The following is a 15,054-nucleotide window of genomic DNA, read 5'->3' as shown; positions in this document are numbered from 1 at the left end:
ATTTGAGTTGGTGTGGCCTTCCTTTCAGCTCAGAGCAGTCTGGTCTTCTCTGACCAGTGTTGATGAGTTGTTGAAGTGAAGTGACCGGTGTGCGTAGATCAGTTATTTACTTAACTTTAAATTTATAAGTGAGAATCATAACCAATTTATTTTTAATTTAGTTATCAGAGTGATTTGGCTCCTTCTGAAAGTAAAAGGTAAAGTAATGTTTCATTTATGTATCACCTTTCAGTATAAATGGCACAAATACCACAGAGTCAAAAGTTCTTAAGCTCAGTGGGAGAGATCCTGCACAGCCTGCAGGCCCCAATCACATGATCTCAGGGACCTGCTGGGTACGTATGAATATAAAATTTCTCTTCATTAAGTTTGTTAAGTCTCGTTTAGTTTTGATTTATTAAAAATATTATATTGGTCAGTGTTTATTTTCTTTTAAGTTTTTATTTTTGATTATCTAATTATTTGAGCTTAGTTTTAGTTAACTATATAATAACCACGACTGGTTGTTCAGTCACCTGTGCAGAAGGTGTTGCTTTTAAGAGTTTCTTAATCCTTTTAATTTGTGGTATAGCTAATCATTGTATTGGAACAATAACCAGTTCTCTTATTTTCAGTTATTTCACTATTTCAGTTTTTTCTTTCCTGTGCTGCATATCTTAATGGACTATGAATACACAAGAAAGGTGTAAGACATATGTATGGCCTGCAGTAGATCCACAGTGTTATGTTCTTAAGTGCAATTCAACAAGGCCATCTGGTGGTAAAGGCCAGGAAGGTCTTGACACTTGATGCTCACGCTGTGGTACAGGTTAAGTCGTTGAGTTGTGGGCGCTGTTTTTTGAAGTTACCATAAAAATAATAAAGTTAAACATTTAGCTATAATAATATTTGATTACTTTGTGTAATAAAAGTGGGACATTATTCATCTTGGAGATCATGAATGCCCAGATTAAGAGAGAGAGAGTTTTCCTTTTCTATCTGGCATCCACATTTGTCACATTGTGCCATCATGTGGTGCTTTATTGTAAGCACAGCCTCAAGTGATTGAGAACCCATTCAGGAAGCATCACAGTCCACAAGCCACCTTAGATACAGACAGATTATCTGATTGGACAACTAGGACTCCTGTGGGGGGTTTTTTTTTTCGGGGGAGGTTGTTTTGTTTTTTCCCCACTAGTGCAGACAAGCTCAGGTCAGGTACTTGATCTTGAGCAAATTGAAATATTTCATAACCAACCATTCCCAAACATTACAGTACATGTGCGCGTGCCTGCTCGCTTTCTCGTACACATGCACGCACATACAAGCACAAACCACTGTGAAGATTTGCCCCTCATCTGTATCTGAAGGCTTTATCCAACCTTGCCCCAGATTCCCCCGATTTATTATAATTCCATTTTTCCAGTCTTTCAATCTAAAGATTTGTTCCTCCTCATTTTTTAATAACGTGGCAAGCAAGGGAAGCATGTCCCTGGGAGATTATGCGGTCGTCTCTGGCGTCTCGTCTTGATTACATCAGAGGAACCTGATTTGATTTGGAAGAAACCCCCTTGTTCCAGTACGATATCTCTTTAGACCTCCCCGTTGTGCTGATTTCTTGCTCTGTCAGAGGGGATGATCTTGATGAATATGATCTAAAAGAGAGGGAGGTAGTAAGAGATTAGGTGAATGGATTATAATTTTCCAATGATGAGGAACAATAAGAAACAATAAATCCTAAGTAGATTTAGTTCTCAAGAAAACCCTGTTAGGGCAAATCAAAAGACGAGACAGGACAGAGGTATTAAATAGATACAGTAGGTCTGACCTGTTTGGCCTAAAACAAGTTCAGTTTTTTTTTATCTTGCTGTCAGGAATTTGATTGAGCCCACTTTGAGATATTTTACTGATACTTTATGATAACATGTCTCCTGGTTGTCTACCATCGATCTAATTCGTGTGAACGGGAGATCTCTTGAATGCATTTCTGGGATTTCACAACAAACTTGAATAAACTCAGTTTTGTGATCAAGGGCTGAAGGTATTTATGACCCTGTGAAACACATTTTTGGCCTCAATTTGAGTATTTATTCAAATAATTCAAACAGCACTTGATTGATCATATAACTGACCATGCAAATCAAATCAAATCAAATCAAATCACTTTTATTGTCACATCACATGTGCTGGTACATTGGTACAGCACATGCGAGTGAAATTCTTGTGTGCGAGCTTCACAAGCAACAGAGTTGTGCAAAATACAATAACGTAAACAGGCAAAATATACGAATGGCTAAATCTGAAACTAATAAATATACACTGAACAAAAATATAAACGCAACACCTTTGTTACTGCTCCCATTCCCCATGGGATGGACGTAGAGACCTAAAATTCATTCCAGATACACAATATAACCATCCCTCCCAAACAGTGGTCACAAATCAGTCCAAATGTGTGGTAGTGGGCACATCTGCTATATTGAGATAATCCATCCCACCTCACAGGTGTGCCACATCAGGATGCTGATCTGACATCATGAGTAGTGCACAGGTGTACCTCAGACTGCCCACAACAAAAGGCCACCCTGGAATGTGCAGTTTTTTGCGCTATTGGGGATCTGGGGACCCAGAACCGGTCAGTATCTGGTGTGACCACCATTTGCCTCATGCAGTGCAACACATCGTCGCATGGAGTCTATCAGATTGTCAATTGTGGCCTGTGGAATGTTGGTCCACTCCACTTCAATGGCTGTGCGAGGTTGTTGGATATTCGTGGGAACTGGTACACGCTGTCGTATACGCCGGTCAAGCACATCCCGAACATGCTCAATGGGTGACATGTCCGGTGAGTATGCTGGCCATGCAAGAACTGGGACATTCTCAGCTGCCATCTGCCCTGAACAATGTGAACCATGATTCATCCGTGAAGCGCACACCTCTCCAACGTGCCAGACGCCATCGAATGTGAGCATTTTCCCACACAAGTCTGTTACGGCGAAGAGCTGGAGTCAGGTCAAGACCCCGATGAGGACGACGGGCATGCAGTTGAGCGTCCCTGAGACGGTTTCTGACAGTTTGTGCAGAAATTGTTTGGTTGTGCAAACCAATTGTTCCAGCAGCTGTCTGGGTGGCTGGTCTCAGACGATCTTGGAGGTGAACCTGCTGGATGTGGAGGTCCTGGGCTGGTGTGGTTACACGAGGTCTGCGGTTGTGAGGCCGGTTGGATGTGCTGCCATATTCTCTGAAACGCCTGTGGAGATGGCTTATGGTTGAGAAATGAACATTCAATGCACGGGCGACAGATCTGGTTGACATTCCTGCTGTCAGCATGCCAATTGCACGCTCCCTCATTGCTTGTGGCATCTGTGGCATTTTGCTGTGAGACAAAACTGCACATTCCAGGGTGGCCTTTTGTTGTGGGCAGTCTGAGGTACACCTGTGCACTACTCATGATGTCAGATCAGCATCCTGATGTGGCACACCTGTGAGGTGGGATGGATTATCTCAATATAGCAGATGTGCCCACTACCACACATTTGGACTGATTTGTGACCACTGTTTGGGAGGGATGGTTATATTGTGTATCTGGAATGAATTTTAGGTCTCTACGTCCATCCCATGGGGAATGGGAGCAAAAACAAAAGTGTTGCGTTTATATTTTTGTTCAGTGTATGTACAATATATAATAGTATATGCAAAAATAAATAAATAAAAAAAAAATTCTGGATGTGTATACTAAATGTTTTTCTACGTGTGTGTGTGTGTGTGTGTATACACATATTTTACAAATTAAATAGAGTCAACAATAAATAAAATATATAAAAATATACAGAGTTGAGACATGTGCAAAACAGTGGCATTACTGTACAGTATGGAGTGCAAAATGTTGAAGTTCCAGTAGTGAAGCTGAGGTGTCTATGAAGTGTTCAGCAGTCTGATGGCCTGGTGGAAGAAGCTGTCTCTCAGTCTGCTGGTTCGGGACCGGATGCTGCAGAACCTCCTTCCTGATGGAAGCAGTCTGAACAGTTTATGGCTGGGGTGACTGGAGTCCTTGATGATCCTCCCCGCTTTCCTCAGGCACCGCTTCCTGTAGATGTCTTGGAGGGAGGGAAGCTCACCTCCAATTATCCGTTCAGAGCACCGCACTACTCGCTGGAGAGCTTTGCGGTTGTAGGCGGTGCTGTTGCCATACCAGGTGGTGATGCATCCAGTGAGGATGCTCTCAATGGCACAGTGATAGAAGGTCCTGAGGATGCGGGGGCTCATGCCGAATCTTTTCAGTCTCCTGAGAAAGAAGAGGCGCTGCTGCGCCTTCTTCACTGTTTTGTTTATGTGTACTGACCACGTAAGATCCTCAGCCAGATGTACACCAAGGAACCGGAAGCTGCTCACTCTCTCCACAGCAGCGCCGTTGATGGTGATGGGGGTGTGTACTTCTCTGCACCTCCGGAAGTCCACTATCAACTCCTTTGTCTTTGCGACGTTGAGGGTGAGATGGTTGTCTTGGCACCAGTGGGTCAGGGCGCTGACCTCCTCCCTGTAAGCCGTCTCATCACCGTTGGTGATAAGACCCACCACTGTAGTGTCGTCCGCAAACTTCACAATGATGTTGGAGTTGTTAGTGGCCGTGCAGTCGTAGGTGTAGAGTGAGTACAGGAGAGGGCTCAGTACACACCCCATGTCTTTGGACTGTGGGAGAATATCGGAGAAAACCCCACGCAGAAAAACACAGTCAGGGCTTAAACCACTGACCTTCTTCCTGTGAGATTAGAGTGCTAACCATGGTACCATCCCATAAAGATGACATTTGTAACCATTAGAACAGTTTCTGGGTTTTTCCAAGGGTAGCCCTAGTAAACTGTAGAGGCAGAGATCACTCTCACTCTCTGATACCCAATCATTTTGTTCTAGAAGCAGACCTGAAATATGACACAAACTGCTGAGTTCAGAAAAGAAAAACAAGGGTTATCCCTACTTGTGTCCAAGGGGGAAAGAGTTAAAGTTAGAACAAGATGTTGTAGACTCAAGGCCTGTTTGGCCCAAAAGAAAGTCTTTTGTATAAACAGGTAGATTTTTAGTCCTTGGGTTAAACCAGGGGTAGGGAACGTTGGTCCTCGAGAGCCGGTTTGAGATCGCACCCTGGGTCACCACACCTGAATCAAATGATTAGTTCATTACCAGGCCTCTGGAGAACTTCAAGACATGTTGAGGAGATAGTTTAACATTTAAATCAGCTGTGTTGGATCAAGGACACATCTAAAACCTGCAGGACACCGGCTCTCGAGGCCTGGAGTTCCATATTCTCTGGGTTTAACCCTAAAGAAAATAAAAAAAGGCTGTTACTCAGCCTTCCCAGTTTAAACAAGACTGGGCCAGAGTGTGTTTTCACGCTTTGGAGATGTGGACTAGGTAAGAATATGCAATTGTGTATAGTGTCAGTGCTGGTTTGTGTAGTTTTTTCCAACCTGATCAAACCAAAAAGGTTATAACAAATCAGTTTTACCATCTTCATATCACCAGATCTCTTTTTCTCTCTCACTTCTTCTGTTGCTGTTTTCAGGCTCTTATAATTGTGGCCACACTATTAATGGAAATATGCAGTATAGCGTCGCATTGTTGAGCTCGTAAAACAGCACCGGCTACTACCTCTTTACAGTGAGGTCGTGGAGGAGGGTTGTGTGTGAAATCCATTGTGGTTAAAGACCTTTCCTACTTTCGGATTTGGAGAGGCAGTGACCGAGCCCTCGTCACCTCGTACTCGTGACCTTGTCATCGCAAGCTGTTTCCAGGCTGCTGTGCTAACTACAGGTCAACAGCAGTGCACGGCTTGAGAGATGGACAGTGTTGTGTGTTTGCATGTAGTGGAGAGAAGTGAGGACAGAGTAATTGATAATTCCAGGCTGTGTTTTAGAAGTGGGTACATGCCAAGACCCTGTGTAATTGTCCCTATATTCCCCACAGCTGAGTTGAGGCAATTTACAGTAATTCCTCAGTCTTTCTGATGAACTCGTTGACTTGACTGAGACAGTGTCTTTCATCCTACTTTGTCCTTTGTCTTTCAGCTGGGGAGCCAACCCTAAAGCCTTAACCACACTGTCTCCACTCCTGGATAGGGGGGGAATGCAGTCCCTGCTTGCCTACTCTGCCGTCTTAGCTCTGTGAGCTTTGCAGGCGCAGACCCTCATCTCCCACTGTTAATCCATGTGTCTTTGCTTTGGCTCTTGCCTTACACTATAGGGCTGATTGGGGTCTACTGCCCTGTGTCACCCACCTAAGCTCTGCTTTCACTGTAGGGCTTAGCGCCTCAGCCATCGGCTGCTTTATGAGCAGACAGCTGGGCTATTCTGTCTCAGTCTTCCTCTTCTTTTACCACTTGTGACAATGAGACCATTATTGTTCTTACCTTCTGAGCCTGTCCGTCACTGTGTGTGTGTGTGTGTGTGTGTGTGTTTGTGTTTATCAGTAGCATCAAAACCATGCAAGACACAGTCAAAAAACTTTAAAGCCATCTGGTTTGTTCAAAAGTAAGTAAATAAAGTACTTACTTAGTACTGTATACGCTAGTTGAACTCAAAACAGAGGATCTCTCAGAGGCATAACCTCTGAGTTCATGGACTTTGAAGACAATGAAGATAAATATAAATAAGGTTAGATATTATGCAGATCAATTTAATCATTTTAATCTTATTTGAATTAAAACCACTTTAGGTTACAGAACACAAAATTCATCCTAAACAGAAACGATTTAGGAGTTTTTGAATATTCCAATTTTATTTGTTTTTAAATACAAAATGGAGCTTTAAATGATGATTTCATTTATTAAAGGAAAAAAGTTATCCAAACCTTCCCTCTCAAATAATCAAGTTCCTCACCCTGTCGCTAGTATTAATAATTTTCAGTCCGTCTTCCTGAAGTCTACAACCTATGGGCATTAACAAATACTGTGTTTCTTCCCTTGATATGCAACAAAAGAATTTCTCGTGTAAAGGAAATGACATCTTCTTCAGTTCACAAAACTGATTTGTCGACTGGAACTCCATAATATGAATATCCTGTTCCACCACATACAGATTTCTGACCCAGCTTTCTGAATGTGGCGACAGAAATTGAGATTCATCACATCAGGCACATTTTGTCCAATCTTTTTTGTCCAGTTTTGGTGAGCCTTTGTGAATTGTAGCTTTAGTTTCCTGTTGACACTCCTGTTGGAGCGGCCCTCGATGTGGTCTTCTGCTACTATTACTGTTACCCTGCTTCAGCACGAAGCTGTCCAGCTATTCTCCTCTGACCTCTGGCATCAATAAGGCATAGTCACCCAGAGAACTGCCTCTCACTGGGTATTTTCTTCTTTTTTTTTTTTTTGCTTTTCTTTTTTAGACCATTCTCTAGAGATGGTTGTGTGGGAAAATCCCAGTAGATCAGCCATTTCTGAAATTCTCAGACCAGCCTGTCTGGCACCAACAACCACACCACATTCAAAGTCACTTAAATGACCTGTCTTCCTCTCGTCCCCATTCTGATGCTTGGTTTGTCTTCACTAGGTCGTCGTAACCATGTCTAAATGCTTAAATGTTGCTGTGATTGACTGATTAGATATTTGGTTTAACATTCAACCGAACATGTGTACCTACTTGTAACATTTATTTTTTAGTTTTTGTATTCTCTCATCCTTCCGTAATTCAGGCTTTAAATCAAGCTTGAGTTGGTGTTTAAACTTCAGTATTTAATGTTAATTCAAAGCACTACTGTCTCGGGTTTATTGAGCCCATATGCTCTGGATGCAGTATTAAATTTAACCTTGGCTGTACCAAGCAGCTTTTGTGTTGCTACAGAATTTCCACTGGCAATGCAAATGCAAGAAAAAAGCCCTTGAAGGTTTTTAGTTACTGGGGAGCTCCCAAGTTTGTAGGGAATCCACAAAACTGTTTGGTTCAAAACTGTCTTCAGTTCCTCCCTATCTTCTTTCTGTCCTCCATCTTTCCCTACCCTATTCCTATCCTCTTCCTCCTTCCCTCCTCCTTCTTCTCTTCGCCGTCCTCTTCAGCCGTCCAGCTAAACTTAGAAGTGACAACAGTTGCAGGGTGACAGCAAGGGCTAAATAAGACCAGAACAATAGCTTCTCCCCCTCTGCGCTTCGTCTCACCCCCTCATCTTCCCCTTTAATAGACTGCCATTGTTCTCTCCCTCCACTGTTGCTCTTTCAGGGAGTTTGTTAGCTATGCTAATGAAGGTTGGGCTTGTGTGGGTTTAGCGAGTGGGGATTTGATGCTCTTTAACTGGGCACTTTTAGAAAGGAGAGGCGATCATAAGTGTGGCTGGGCAGCTATTCACCGCCAGTCAAATGTCACAGGCGTGTTGATGTGACACAGCAGAGCAAGTACATAAGAGATCTGTTACATTTCCTAAGCACTTGCTTCTAATTAATATCTGTGCACTGAAAGTGTCACAAAACAAATAAATAAAGGATGTATAAACAAATAAAAAGGGAGTATTATGGAAGAATATGTACCACTCATCCTCTAATGTACATTATACTGTATTCATCACCAGTCCTTGCAGAAAAAAAAAGAGTCACGTAAGACAAGATGCAGAGACTACAGTTAAGTATAGTGCAGTCAGTCAGTAAGTCTGTAAATAGCCTGGCCGATGGCTCCTTTGAGCTTTCCTCTAAGAGGAATTCTCTTTCTCCTTGGTGTATTAATAGTGCCTGTGCATTGTTTCCTACAGCAGCACTGCTGCAATCAAAGGAAGTTGGCCTGCCAAGTATACAGATATTTTCCTTTGTCCCTATGTTTAGCAGGCATGTAAGAGTCAGATATGTGTGTGTGAGAGACTCTGCCTGGATGAAGGTGCTGTGTGGCTGCAGAAGCAAGTGCATGCATGCTGATGGGATTATGTTAGGATGTCTGTTTATTTATGTGTGTTATCATACATGTACGATGAGACATCCTGGAATGATTTGTGTTCGTCAGTTTGAGTGTGACACACAAACTCTGTGACCTTTTATTCGAGAATTCAGGTGCATTAAATGATTGTTGGGGTATTTCTGTTAGATGGACCACATTAATACATTTTACAACATGCTGTATTGGTCCACAGGTATGCGTTATAAACGAAGGAGATTGGGTACAGTGTGCATGGTCATTTAAAGTTTTGTTTTCACATTTCATCTAACGTTCTTTGAGCTTTTCTGAATGGCTTTTAAGTGCTTTTTCTTGAAAATGAGATATTGGAGCCAACATTTCAATAAAGTAATTAGGTTTATTTGAATGGAAACCATTACATGCTAATGTTCTCTGTGGCCCTTTATTCATTTTAGTTGAGAGTGTCCAATCGAAATATGATTGTCTGATATTTTAAATGTCACAAGATTGAAGTCAGTAGTTCAAGACCGGTGTCTTTGCAGTAAATTCATTAAGTGTTCAGACATTTTCACTTTTTCCCCCAATTATTTTGTTAATTCAAAGGTAAATTAATAAAATTGCCACTTTTTGCCCCCCAATCTTTTCTCAAAAGTCAAACCTGTCATTTATAAAAATATTTGGACAATTTATCACAGCACCGGCAAATTTTGTCCATTTTGGCACATCCTATTTTTCTTCCTTTTTGTTAATTATCGGGAACTTTACTGGAATTTGCTAAATCTCACTTCATGTCGGGTAAATAAATCAACTCCAAGAAACTTGCTATAAATATTTAAAGAAGATGTGGCAAAACAGACTATTTCTAAATTCTGCAACCTCAGTAACTCTGAAATGGAAGTTTAAAACTAACTCTCTAAGCTTTTGGACAAAATAAATAACTAAAAAATAAGGACTGGTCAAAGTCTTGAGCAGTCAGTCGAACATATCTTTGGAAATCCTTTGCAAATATGGGCGAAACCTGCTGGAAAGACCACCATCCCACTAGTGCTTCCTTTTAAAAGGTCTTTATGATAGAGTAGCTACAAAGAAACCTCCTTTGAGTCAAAATCTTACGACACTGGGAGTTTTCCAAATGGCATTTAACAGCTCTGAAGGCACGAGGGAAGGGATTCTTTGGTCTCATTCAACAAAAAACTCTACTCGTTGAGCACAACTCCGAGCACTATGTCTACCACGTACACCATCCACTAAATACCCATGCATACCCTGTCATACCCCTGCAGGCATTAAAATACTCGGGTTAATCATCCCCCATTGCACACACGCACATTAAATGTAAGACATGTGCGGTTATATCCTAAGTGAAGCTGGTTGGTCGTCCAGTGGCCAAGTGGTGGCGTTGAGGCATCATCAGTCACTTGGAGTCTGTCAGTGACTCACCAAGGGCACAATGGAATTAGTGAGATTCTCTGCAATGTGACAGCTTGCTCTGGCTAAATGGTGTAATAATCTACCCCTCCTCTCGCAAACCTCCAGCAGCACATGCACTCGTACACACACTCATTCACGCACCCCCCCACCCCCAATTTGCCCTCCCCATACCAACTGGCACAGATAACATTGTCTTAAGCTATAAAAAAAGATTTTTTCTCCTGCCTCCATTGCGGTAATTATTGAATTAATGCAGATGGAGAGAGACATCTGCATGTTAAAGTGTTGGCCTCTCTCTTATGCACAGCAGATGTTCCCCTGTCATTTACTCAAATTATGCTGCTTAGATACAGAAGAGAGAGAGAGGGAGCGAAAGAGAGGATGCAGGAGGGAGGGACAGAGTGACAGAGAAAGTTGCTCGACATTGTCTTACAGTCCTCCAAGTGTCAGCTACCGAATTCATGTTGGATCTGTCCTTCAAGTAAAACGCCTACTTCTCTCACTCAGGCAGTCCTCACAAAATATTTGCTACTTCTTTTATTATAAGTTGTGGCACCGTAAATTGAGCAGGATTCACACCTACAATTTATGTAAAAGGAATTTAGAGAAAAACACTTGATTTTAAACTAAAATCCATCAAATCTAAACACGTTTAGGAGTTACGTACGACTATAATAGCTATTAAATGCGCGCTATATTGATGTCAATATTCACTTTGATAGCTTCACCCAGCAGTTGACCTCTTGACCCTTGCAGTAAAGATGAAACCGAAAGGACAAGATCCTTTTAAGATTATGAGTCGATTATTTGAAGCGACGGCGAGACATAGAAAGAGACTGTGTATTAGCGTGTGTCCATATGTGTGTATGGGTGTGTGTCCCTGATGACAGATAACCAGGGGACCTTCTCCTTGGGATTATATTCCAGGTTGGTTTGGCCTCATCTCTCTGGATTATGTTGATAAAAACATTCTTGTATTATATTTTCTGTGCTTATTTTATTAATACTCTCAGGCAGTTCCCAGAAAAAGCTCCGTCCCACGCCTGCTTTAATGTAATCTTCTTCCACTTGAGCTTTTAAAATGTTTTTGGGGGGGGTTAGCTGTCTTTGTAATACCTATTCTCTCCCACTCTTGAGGTTATATTTACCCCTTGCTGCATCATTGCGCACTGTAAATGACAAAATTATTATAAATATTTGGAATCGGGAAGTCCCTGACTGGGCTAAAGCTTTAGAAAGTTTCTCCTTAAACACAAGTTATTTTAGGATATCTTATTGTTGTTCTGTAATGATAAGATTTAGCTGCTTTTAACAGTCAAACATTTCAGATGACACGTGTAATAGAAAAAGCAAAGCATTTCTATTACATTTTTTGAGAATGTGAAATCAGTTTTCAGCATTTCAGCTTGAAAAATCAAACAATTCCCAAATTATCAAAATTACTTGACAGTTTGTTTTTTATTCCAGTTCACCTTGTGTAGCTCTTCCATTCATTGGTGCACAGCATGTGACGCTTTTTAAAAAATTATTATTATTCCTACTCACAAATGTAGCTAAATAGCAAAATGCTGCCATCCAGGCTTAGAGAAGTAGGATGTTACTTTTCCCAAATGGGCTTTGGAGATGTACATCATGAAATAGGTGCAGCCTGTAAATTGTATTCACCCTCATCTTCAACTTGAGGCAGCTGCTCAGTAGCGCACAAACATAACCGAAATGCATTATAAAGGTGGTGTTTAGACATTTTAAACGCATGAGTCAGATTTCCAATTAGCAGGCAGTGCACTGAAAACAGACCTCATCGTGTGAATTTAAGCTGTTTTCTCTGCTTGTGCATTATTTCCTGCAGTTTGTGGCACTGAAAGAGGTTTTGACCATAAGTTAAAAAAAAAAGTCAGGAACTTACATCATTTTCCAGTATGTTTAAAAATCATCAGATAACAGGATATCAACCCTTTTTGGGTTTTTTTTTTCACTTTTTTCCACAATTTTCTTTGTAATTGCTTTGATCCATTTTTCACTTTATTAGCTTTTTTTTTTTTTTTAATATACATCCATGATTGACTGGATTATGGTGATTTAAACCTAATGGACCTCATTAGGTCTTGTAGAAATGTTTTCGTGCTTTTCCCTCTGTGCCTTACTTTGGCGAACTACATACTAGTGTTAGTGTTTTAGCTTTGAGTGCTACAGTGTAATTTTCTTGTGCTGGTTTGCCTGCAGTGCACATCCAATAAGTAATATGCAATCAGACCTGCATGAGGCTGACTGACCAGTCATTGATCTCAGCCCAGATCAGTGATACGTCAGTGTTTTTTATATCAACCCTTGTCTGAATGTTGAGTGACTATCAATTTTTTTGGGGGTTTGTTTTTATATCACTGGGTTTTTGAGGGTCAATCCTAAATACATGCTTTTGGAAATTGACTTTCTTGGGGTTTGGGAAACTGCAGTGCCTCCAAAAGTTGTGTTTTGCAAGTTCTACAAGGTCACATTAGTTTTTTTTGTGATCTACTTGCAAATACACAGTGGACTGTGCTTGCTCTCACATGTTCTCATGGAAGTTTTACTTTATTTTCCCGAGAAGCATTCTATGAATCAGCCCATCCACACACACGTATACGCGTACTCGAAGCCCCTACCTCTTTTCAAAACCCAGCAATCCAATGGAGTCTGTAAAACTTCTGGTCTCAAACCAAAAGCCTTAAAGCCAACAGATGCCTTTTCGTTATCATTGCCAGTTATCACTCTTAGCTTCCTCTGATAAGACTTTACTTTCTGACCCACATGTTAAGGAGTTCAATTTATCAGATGCACCAGAAGCGCGGATGGGGAGGTGGAGGGATGAGCGAGTCTCAAAAATACCCAGAGGCTTGAGAGATGAGACGTAATATGCCTTTTTTTCCCTGCCAGGCTGGTGGTGTTTCTGAAGCGGCGTTAGTACAGTAAGGAGCTCAGCATCTAAAGAGGCTTTGGTACATGCGGAAAGATGGGACATATTACAGCGAGGCTAGAAGCCTGCTTGATTAATGGGCCAGGATAATCACCTCATCAAATCACTCTCACTTATTAAATCTTGTTTAATATCGTAATGAGGGCCCTCCCGAGCTGCTTTGGCAAATTCCCCTCTCTCCCCGACTCTCCACTGCTCTTGCTTTTCCACTTCTGCCTTTCCGTTTCAGCAGGAAGGCTGCCGGTGCCAAGTTCCCCTCTGTCCTTGTCTGTCTCGCTTCCTTTTGTTGTCTTAACTTCCCTTTTCTCTGTCTTCACCTTTGCTCTGCTCCTTAATATACAGAAAACTGAACCTTTAATTTGCTGCTGTAGCTTTCGAGACTGTGCAGTTACAATACATCATCTCTAAAGCTGGAATTGTTGTATCCACAGCCTCAGTCTATTCACCTAATCTCCCTTATTTATGATGGATGATGTGCTAGATTGTATGATCATAAATCAAAGTATGTGTGGGTCAGGACCTGATTGAAGAGTGATGCTACTTCCCAAGGCTTTGGTACACTGGAGTTTATGGAAACACTTCAGGTGAGGTAATATCTCACCTGTCTCCTTCCGCATGATTTGTGATCTATATCTGTAGTATCACGGCATTCCTGAGGTTACTTCTACGTGTGCATAATGTGTGTGAGGTTTCTGGAATGGGCTGGCATCTCCTTCACTTGGCCTCCGAGCGAGATGATGTGCCTCAGAAGAAAACAACATGCCATTGTCTTATTTATGGTGTTCCATGTGTCACTGTGCAATCTTGGTCGCACAGCTGTCACTTTGCAATTCTTCCAAGGAAATAAAAATATTTCTCCTTCCCTCTTTTGCCCGCTCTCTCTTGTCTCTCTTGCGAATTATATATGCCTTTCAATATTTATCCCCCTTCCACTAACTTCATCTCAAAGTTGTATTCTGGTTTGTCGTCTCGGAAGGCTGGCAGGCAACAACTGGCTCAAGGTGACCAGTTCAGGCTTGGGATAGAGGTTAGGGCTGCATCTTCTCCCTAAGTGCCTTCCATTTTTTGCCTTTATTGTTTGGGAGCAGCTGTTGTGTACCTGGACCCCATGAGTGGCGCCTATGCTGGGTATCTTGGCAGCCAAGCTCCCTAGCTTTGGATACCAGAGTGAATCAATTCTTAAAGATGACTGTCTGCGTGCCGTGTCACATGGACAGGCCCAGAGTGAAGGGCTTAGGGGGCTCTGGAGCTGGAATGCTCTTTGATGGAGGGGCTGGAGAATGAGGAGGGAGGGGAGGAAAGGAAAATATGGAAGGGTATGGTCCTATTGTTGTGCCAAGGAATGCCCTTGACGGAGATAGAGGGGTATTGTTTTAATGTCCATGAACTCTTTTGGACATGGAAACCTAAAGGTGAAGGAACTGCAAGGGTGATGAACATCATAGCATCTTTGCTGATTTCATACATGCCTGGAGAAGTTCAGCTGTCAGATCCTGCTTTTTGCTCTTAACTACGTGCTGAAAGTTTCTCTGGGATGTGGCATGTGCTAGCAGCTTAGCATCAAGCAGCCATGTGAACGTGTAAAGGTTGGCCAATTATTTGGGGGCTGATATCGCCCCTCTGCCATAATACCCACAGAACCAAACTCATCCTAAGCAGCGACTGACAACAGCTGACCAGGACCTTGGTGATCTACCTGGCTCATAAGACTAACCTGTCTAAAGTCTGCTCAGAAACCTGAGAAAGTGAAGACTATAAAGGATGATAAAAACACATTGCCACATAGCCTGACCTCCCTCCCTCCCACACTCTATCTCTTTTTCCTTC

Source organism: Aulonocara sp. 'chitande type north' Nkhata Bay, linkage group LG15 (assembly GCF_057382095.1).
Source record: "Aulonocara sp. 'chitande type north' Nkhata Bay isolate Kocher_YH1m ecotype deep benthic linkage group LG15, A_spYH_male_GT1.1, whole genome shotgun sequence".
In the NCBI taxonomy this organism is placed as follows: Eukaryota; Metazoa; Chordata; class Actinopteri; order Cichliformes; family Cichlidae; genus Aulonocara; species Aulonocara sp. 'chitande type north' Nkhata Bay.
This window is presented reverse-complemented; position numbering follows the sequence as displayed.